Source organism: Phacochoerus africanus, chromosome 3, assembly GCF_016906955.1.
Source record: "Phacochoerus africanus isolate WHEZ1 chromosome 3, ROS_Pafr_v1, whole genome shotgun sequence".
In the NCBI taxonomy this organism is placed as follows: Eukaryota; Metazoa; Chordata; class Mammalia; order Artiodactyla; family Suidae; genus Phacochoerus; species Phacochoerus africanus.
This window is the reverse complement of record NC_062546.1, coordinates 64,346,085-64,354,736: the sequence shown is the minus strand read 5'-3', so window position 1 is coordinate 64,354,736 and position 8,652 is coordinate 64,346,085. Positions and strand designations below refer to the sequence as shown.

At 39.8% G+C, this 8,652-nt stretch overlaps 1 pseudogene; it reads right to left on the bottom strand.

Moving 5' to 3' along the window:
• Positions 1-4,010: 4,010 nt before the first annotated feature.
• On the bottom strand, positions 4,011-4,875 carry LOC125121915 (ATPase WRNIP1-like; annotated as a pseudogene).
• Between the last annotated feature and the right edge of the window lie 3,777 nt (positions 4,876-8,652).

Here is an 8,652-nt window from a genome sequence, read left to right as displayed (position 1 = left end):
AAAAATTCATTGAATTTTTAAAAAGACATCGAAGAAAACCAAACTGGAAAGGAAGAAGTACAGCTGTCGCTGTCTGCAGATGACACAGTACTATACATGTAAAACCCTAAAGATGCCACCAGAAAACAAAAGCACATCATGGGATTCAGAAAATTTAGAAGAAACACTATTAAAATGTCTATCTGTTGCATTTATACACACTGACAATAAAATCTCAAAAAAGAAATTAATAACTCCATATGCAATCATATTAAAAATAATGAAATTCTTAGGATAAAACATACCTAAGCATATAAAAGACAGGCACCCAGGAAACTATCAGACTTTGATGAAAGAAATTGAAGGTGACACACACACACACAAATGGAAAAATAGACCATGTGAATGGATTGGAAGAATTAATACTGTTAAAATGAACATACTACCACATGTATTTTCAATATCCCTCACTATATATTAGGAAAGGCCATCTCACATACTGTTTCACTTCATGTAGCTTTTCCTACAGAAATTTCAAATAGAGATTACTTCTAGGAAAACATATTGTTTTCAGTACATAATTTCTCATTCAAGTATCCTCTGTAACTTCCATATGACCCCGCAATCCCACTCTTGGGCATCTTTCCGGACAAAACTCTACTTAAAAGAGACACGTGCACCCGCATGTTCATGGCAGCACTATTCACAATAGCCAGGACATGGAAACAACCCAAATGTCCATCAACAGATGATTGGATTAGGAAGAGGTGGTATATATACACAATGGAATACTACTCAGCCATGAAAAAGAATGACATAATGCCATTTGCAGCAACATGGATGGAACTAGAGACTCTCATACTGAGTGAAATGAGCCAGAAAGACAAATACCATATGATATGACTTATAACTGGAATCTAATATCTCTCACAAATGAACATCTCCACAGAAAAGAAAATCATGGACTTGGAGAAGGGACTTGTGGCTGCCTGATGGGAGAGGGAGAGAGTGGGAGGGATTGGGAGGTTGGGGTTATCAGGTACAACTTAGAATAGATTTACAAGGAGATCCTGCTGAGTAGCATTGAGAACTATGTCTAGATACTCATATTGCAACAGAACAAAGGGTGGGGGAAAAATGTATACATGTAAGAATAACTTGATCCCCATGCTGCACAGTGGGAAAAAATTAAAAAAAAAAGAATCCTCTGTAATGCTCAGATACTCAGATTATTTAAGAGACTTCTGCTTAATAATACCAAGATTCTGAAGCCCCACTATATGCATTAACAAAGTTATATAACATAGCTATTGATATGATAATCACACAATAATGCATTTGTTATTGTATTATGATTTATTGCTTCTTTGGAGCATTAAAAATAGCTAATTTGCCACTCTATTGTAAATGTTGTCTAATCATTATGCTTAGGACTCAGAGAGAAATGAATAAGTAAGAAAAATGACTAATGTGCAAATACAATCAATTCACATGTATCTCACAAGATGAGAAAATTCTCATTATTATCAAGGAAAACTAAATCCTGGACACTCTGCATTCATGAATCAAGAGACTGTACATGATTAGTTAAGAAACAGACAGTAATCAATGCAGAAGTGTTCACCATCTACCAGCTGGGATTATTGAAAGGAGCCAAGCAAATAGGAAATAGGGAAGAGAGGGTGGGAAAGACACAAGGTGCTGACCAAGACAAGGATGCTTTGAGTGGCTCAAGATTCTGGGGAGGATCTAGGGAGATATGAGTCATGGATGTGTTGAATCTGCTGCCTGTGCCTATTCAAGAAGAAAACCATAGAGACATGGATCAGATCAGAGTACCTAGCCTGACACTTTAGGGAATAATAACAGTCCTCCAATCAGTAGGATGGTGATTCTCTTATGAAATACAGAATAATGGAATTCCAAATTCTCTTTCTGGTAAAAGAAAGAAAAAAACTAGCCTAGTTAATCAAGATGATATACTTAGAAATCCAGGTAGCTGTCTGCTTCCAATAGTTTAGATATAATATTTGTGATCCTAACGTGCCTTTATATTTTAAGGTGGCAGTAGTTAATGTTATTGGTTTAGAACTGACTAGTTTCAGAGTTCCCCTCATGGCTTAGTGGTTAATGAACCCAACTAGCATTCTTGAGGATGCACCTTTGATACCTGGCCTCACTTAGTGGGTTAAGGACCCAGCATTGCCATGAGCTGTGGTGTAGGTCAAAGATGCAGCCCGGATCCTGAGTTGCTGGTGCCTCTGGCATAGGCCAGTGGCTACAGCTTCGGTTGGACCCCTAGCCTGGGAACCTCCATATGCTGCAGGTGCACCCCTACACACACACACACACACAGAGAACTGACATGTTTTATTTAGGTGTCAAGATTGATTTCATAGGCCAATATCAATTATGCAAAAGTTTTAGGGATCTTAATACACACACTCTAATTGCAAGACTACAAAAACCCACCACATCATGAAGCTTGACTTACTACATAAAGGGCAGGCTTATTATTAGGACTGCCACATAACGACTCTTTTGCTTTGTGCCTTTACAAAATATAATACCACTAATCCCAGGAATTGTTTAATATTATCATAATGTGCCTAAAGGGAGTTATTATTAATCACTAATATTAATAAACTTGTGTGGGGTAGAAAAATACTACTAAATTCACATCACATTTTTATCAGTTTATTAAAAAATGAGTGAAATAAAAATATTAGGAGTTCCTGTTGTGGCACAGAAGAAACAAATCTGCTTAGGAAACATGAGGTTGCAGACTTGAACCTTGACCTCACTCAGTGGGTTAAGGATCTGGCAATGAGATTAGCTGTGGTGTAGGTCAAAGATGTGGCTTGGACCTGGCATGGCCGTGGCTGTGGCTGTGGCTTAGGCTGGCAGCTGTAGCTCCAATTTGACCCCTAGCCTGGGAACTTCCATATGCCATGGGTGCAGACCTAAAAAAAAAAGAAAAAAGAAAAAAGTTAGAAAAATATTAGCAATGAAAAAATATTAGCAATGAAGAGAGATTTTCATTTTAATTTACAAAATAATTATGCAAGTGTGGAATCTCCCACTTGTAAAATCTTGTGCATTTTATTTATTGGAATCATGTATTTTTATTGATAGAAGTTTATTTGTTTGTTTGTTTGTTTTTGGCTGCCCCAAGAGCATGTGGGAGTTCCCAGGGCCAAGGAACAAACCTGCACCACAGCAGTAACCATGCTGGTGTTTAATACACTGAGCAGCCAGAGAAATCCCATTGGAATATTTTTAAAATACAGCAAATATCACAAGATACATTTGAGCTTGTCTTCTTTTCTTTGGAACTCATTATTACACATCTATATACAATTCAGTACTGTGGTCTGTAGAGAAGAGAGGACACTATAAGTTACAGAAAAAAATTTCACCAAATACTATTTCCTGAGACCCCTTTAACATATTTAGGAAGCATTTCTTCTGTTTGCTTTCTTTAAAAAAACTTCATTGGGCCAAAACTGCAGTACATGGAAGTTCCCAGGCTTGTGATCAAATCAGAGCTGCCCATGTATATCATAGCCACAGCAATGCCAGATCCAAGCTTCATCTTGGGTCTACACAACAGCTTAAGACAAAGCTGGGTCCTTAACACACTGAGCAAGGCCAAGGATGAAACCTGAATCCTCATGGATACCTGTCAGGTTCTTAACCCACTGAACCACAATGGGGAACCTCAAGATGCTCTTCTAATTGGCAGATCCTTAACTCTACTTCCAAGTCCCAGGTATCCCCTAGTGTGTCAGCAGTTTTAGGATCCAGAGTTGTTATTGCTGTGGCTCTGGTCAGTTCTGTGGCATGGGTTCACTTCCTGGCTTGGGAAATCCCACGTGCTGCAGGTGCAGGAAAACAAACAAACAAACACTAAGCATTATTAAATCAGAGTTACATTTTTTATACCAACTGAAACATCTCAGAATATGTAGTTTTTAAAGGAAAAGAAAACCGACATAAATGATTTTAAAATAACAAATGGTTTTGTTAGTTCAAAACCATGATGGAACAGATAAATCCTTATAACATAAATTCACTGCATAAAGCCTGGCCAATAATGCCAGCTGCTATCTGTTCAGTCTAGTCTGGGTTTCCCTAGGCATCCTCATTGCTGAGATGGGCTAGCATGTCTACCACTTTGCCCTCTGTGATCATGGAGGGCTCAGAACTGCTGTTGCTGCTGTGACTCAGAGGATGGTGGATCAGCTGGAGTCCAGGATTTGGATCCCCAGGGAGCTGATGGCCACATTAAGATAGTTACTATGGCCTGAACTGGAAGTTACTCAAGAACAAAACCCAGTGGCTCAGAAGAGTGAAGTTCTGGAAGGAGAGGTTCTCTGTGGTCGCCCTTCTCAGGTGATAATCCCACCTTACACCTAAGGAAGCAACATGTCCTGCTGAGATAAATCTCATCAATAAAAAGGATAGTTTTCCTCCTGAGAAACCCCTCCTTGTTCTGAGCTTGTTTGATGACTTTGCCCATGTTGATTGTCTTATTGACCTTGGTGACAATGTCAGAAATGTTTTTTTTAATATCTTTTATTTTTATTTACTTATATATTTTTTCTACTGCACAGCATGGTGACCCAGTTACACATACTTATGTTGGGTTTCTTGCTGTTGTTGGTGATGATGTGGGCCAGCATGGTCTTGCCTCAGCCCACAGGTGCCACAGGATGAGCAAGGGCACCTGGTTGGCCTCCAGCAGGGATCTCAGCAGCATCTTGGGCCCCATAGCCTAGCTCTGTCCCTTATCATACTGCAGGGGTAGGGCCTCAGCAGGTTGACCAGAGGCATCCCCTCCACACATGCTGCACCTCTTTGGCAGGCTATACCTGCACCTGCAACCTGCACCATCTAATCACCAATAATACCCAAAGAAAAAATTAACTAGGAATTCAATGACATGAAAGAACCTGCACAATTATGATATTAAGATCTGGATGAATAAATTGAAGTTGGATTGAAATGGAAAATGGCCCGTGCTCATGGATAGAAAGAACTGGAAGTGCTCAGATGCCCACTCCACCCAAACAGACACATACAAAGCAATTCCTTCCAAAATTCCAATGGCATGTTTCACAGAAACAGAACCAGTATCCCTGACATTTTTATGGAACCACCAAGGACCCTGAGAAACCCAAGCAGCTCACCCTGACTTCGAACCATCTAACAAATCTATAATCACTAGTGTAGACAAATCACAAAAAAACAGGAACCTGAACCAGAGGAATAGAAGTTAATAACATATTTTATAAAATAACATGTATTTTATAAAATTAAAACTTGGCAAAATACCTTATTCTGCACCACACAAAACTGATTTCAGACACACTTTTCCACATCAAGCCTTTGTTGAGCCGTCTGAAGACAGACCCCTCAGCAGTCAGTTGCACACAGGAAGCTCCTCCTCATTTTTCCTCACTTCTCCTCAGCTTTTCCTCTTGGCATCAGCTGTATCATAAGAAACCTCAGCTCTGGTCAGCATGGAGGCTGCACTGCATTTTCCTAATGATAAAACTTGGGCAAGTCCAAAGAAGACTGAGCAATATCAGCAGAGATGTTGGCCAGCGGGCATCTCAAACCCATGCCCCAAACTTGGCAGTGCCTGAGGAGACAGAACTCCTCTTAGCTGTGCACAGAGCCAAGTCCAAGGTGGAAACTGAATGAGGTGGGCATCAGAGCCCTGGTCTAGGCCCCCCTGTGGGCAGCGAGGGAGATGCAGACAGGGCCAGCCTCACCCTTCACTGCACACAGCACTCCCTGCTGGCAGAACTTCTGAATCCATTCTACTTTGGACATTGCAACTGAAATGGAGACAACAATCCCATCACTTCTCCCAAACACTTAAGGAACAAGTCATTGGAAACCCTATGGAAAGAAAGGAATGGAGATGCAAAGTTTACAACTTATACCAAATTCACTCGCAATTAATTGTAGACAAGTTTTCAATGCAAAAACATTCAAAATTCCAGAAGAAAACATAGGAGAACATTGAATGGAGCTTCAGTGTGGTCATGGAGATCATGAGCTCTGAGTTTTAACACACAACACAAAAAGCAATCCAGAAACAAGAACAAGGAATAGCCTGGACTTTATAAGATTTGATGTCGATTCTGTGAAAAACCCGATTTAGCATATCAGACACAAGTCACAAACTAGGAAAACATGTTTGAAAACACACATCAAATAAAGGATTTGTCACAAAACATACAAAGCACTCTAAAATAAACAACGCCATTAAAAGTGGGAGGGCTGATCAAAGAAAATTCACAAATAGTACCCAAAACTCTTCCCAGGTCAAGGGAATTGGGGGAAAGGGCGTCAGAAAATCAGTGAGGACTCACTCGACTCCCTGAGTCATGTTGTGACCCTTGACTAGTCCTGCCTTTTTTTTGGGGGGGGGGGGGAGTGGGCTCAGATAAATGGAGAAGGAGGAAGGAGAAGAGGGCCACTAATGCCTAAACCTAACTCTAACCCTGACCACTCTCATCACTTTTCATCTGACATAGTCAAGGTAGTCCTAGCCATAGTAAGTAGATGAAGAAAAGGAATCAGATGGCAGAGTTTAAGAAGTTAATAGTTTGAGAAATTAAGAAAACAACCTCACTAGCAGTGACATTCACAAAAATAAAATACCTAGGCATAACGTCTGACCCTGGAGGACAAAGAACTGTACTCAGAAAACTGTAAGACCTTGTTGAGAGAAACTGAAGACAACAAAAAGAAATGGAAAGACATACACTGCTCATGGATTCAAACAATTTGGAATGTGAAAATGATTCCACATCCCAGGGAAACCTAGAGATTTGATGCCATTCCTATCAAAGTACCAAGGTTATTTAGTGAACTGGAACAAAGAATTCTCAAATGTGTATGGAACCCCACATGGATCTGAAGACTCAGGACAAATTAAGAAAGAAGCACACAACTGAACCGATCATGCTCTGGATTTCAAACTAACTACAGCCCTAGAATTATCAAACAAGATGGTATTGGCACAAAAGAAATACACGTAGATCCATGGAATAGAACTGAGAGCCCAGGAATTCTCATCATGGTGCAGCAGAAATGAATCCAACTAGGAACCACGTGGTTGTGGGGTCAATCCCTGGCCTTGCTCAGTGGGTTAAGGATCTGGTGTTGCTGTGAAGCTGTGGTGTAGGTCACAGACTCAGCTCGGATCTGGCATTGCTGTGGTATAGGCCAGCAGCTGTAGCTCTCTTTGGACCCCTAGCTGGGGAACCTCCAAATGATGCAGGTGCAGCTCTAAAAAGCCAAAAAAGAAAAAGAAAGAAAAAAAGAAAGAACTGAGAATCCAGAAATAAATCCAAGCTTATGTAATCAAGTCACCTATGACTAAAGAGCTAAGCATATACCGCGGGGAAAAGAGGGCCTCTTCCAACAATCGTGTTGGGAAAATTGGACAGCTACAATGTACAAGAATCAAAATGCAAGCCTTTTTCATGTCATCTAAAAAATAACCTCAAAAGGAATCAAATGCTGCGATGGAACCTGAAGTCATAAAACTCCTTGAGGAAAACAGGGAGTGTGTTCTCTGACGTCAGTCTGAAATGTCAATATTGTTTTTGAATCTGTTTCCTGAAGCAAAAGAAACAAAAGTAAAATAAACCCATGGATGCCATCCAATTGAAAATCTTCTCAAAGGCAAAAGAAACCATCCACAAAACAAAAGGGCACCCAACTGAACATGAGAGGATATTTGCAAATGATATATCTAGTAAGTGATTCATATCCAAAATAGACCAAGGAGTAACACAATCCAACCTCCAAAAAATCAAAAACCTAATGAAAAATTGGCAGAATACAAAAACGTTCCCCCAAAAATATACAGATGGCCACCAGACACATGAAAGATGAGTTGTATCACTGATCATCAAGACAACGTACCTCCAAATAAGGAAATGATCATCTCACATCTGAAAGAATGGCCATCATCCAAAGGATGACAAATAAAAGGTATTGACCAGGAAGTGGAGAAAAGGGAACCCTCCTGCATTTTGTCAGGAATGTTCTTTGGTATGGTAACTATGGCAAACATGGACTTTCTCTAAAATTTCAATATGGAAATACCATACGATGGAGGAATTACTTGGGGATAACTTTCTAGAGGAAACAAAACCTCACATTCAAAAAGATATATGCATCCATATGTTCATGGCAGCTTTATTGACAGTAGCCAAGATATGGAAGCCACCAAAGTGTCCATCCAATGATGAACAGATAAAGTGTATATATGTATATATATACACACACCCCTATATGTATACATGAGATATGAGATGTATGGTGTGTGTGTGTGTGTGTGTGTGTGTGTGTGTGTATATATATATATATATATGATACATATATACATATATTGTGTGTGTGTGTATATATATGTATACCTATGCTCACAATGGAATATGAGTCATCCTTAAAAGAGAATGATATCTTGCAACAACATGCATGGACCTTGAGGGTACCGTGCTAAGTGAGATAGAGCAGACAGAAGAAGTGAAAGACCTTCTGATGTCACTTCTATGCAGACTCCATTTTAAAAATGAACAAAGACGACAAAACCTAAATCAGACTCACAGATCCTGAGAAGGAGGTCATGGTTGGTAGAGGGAA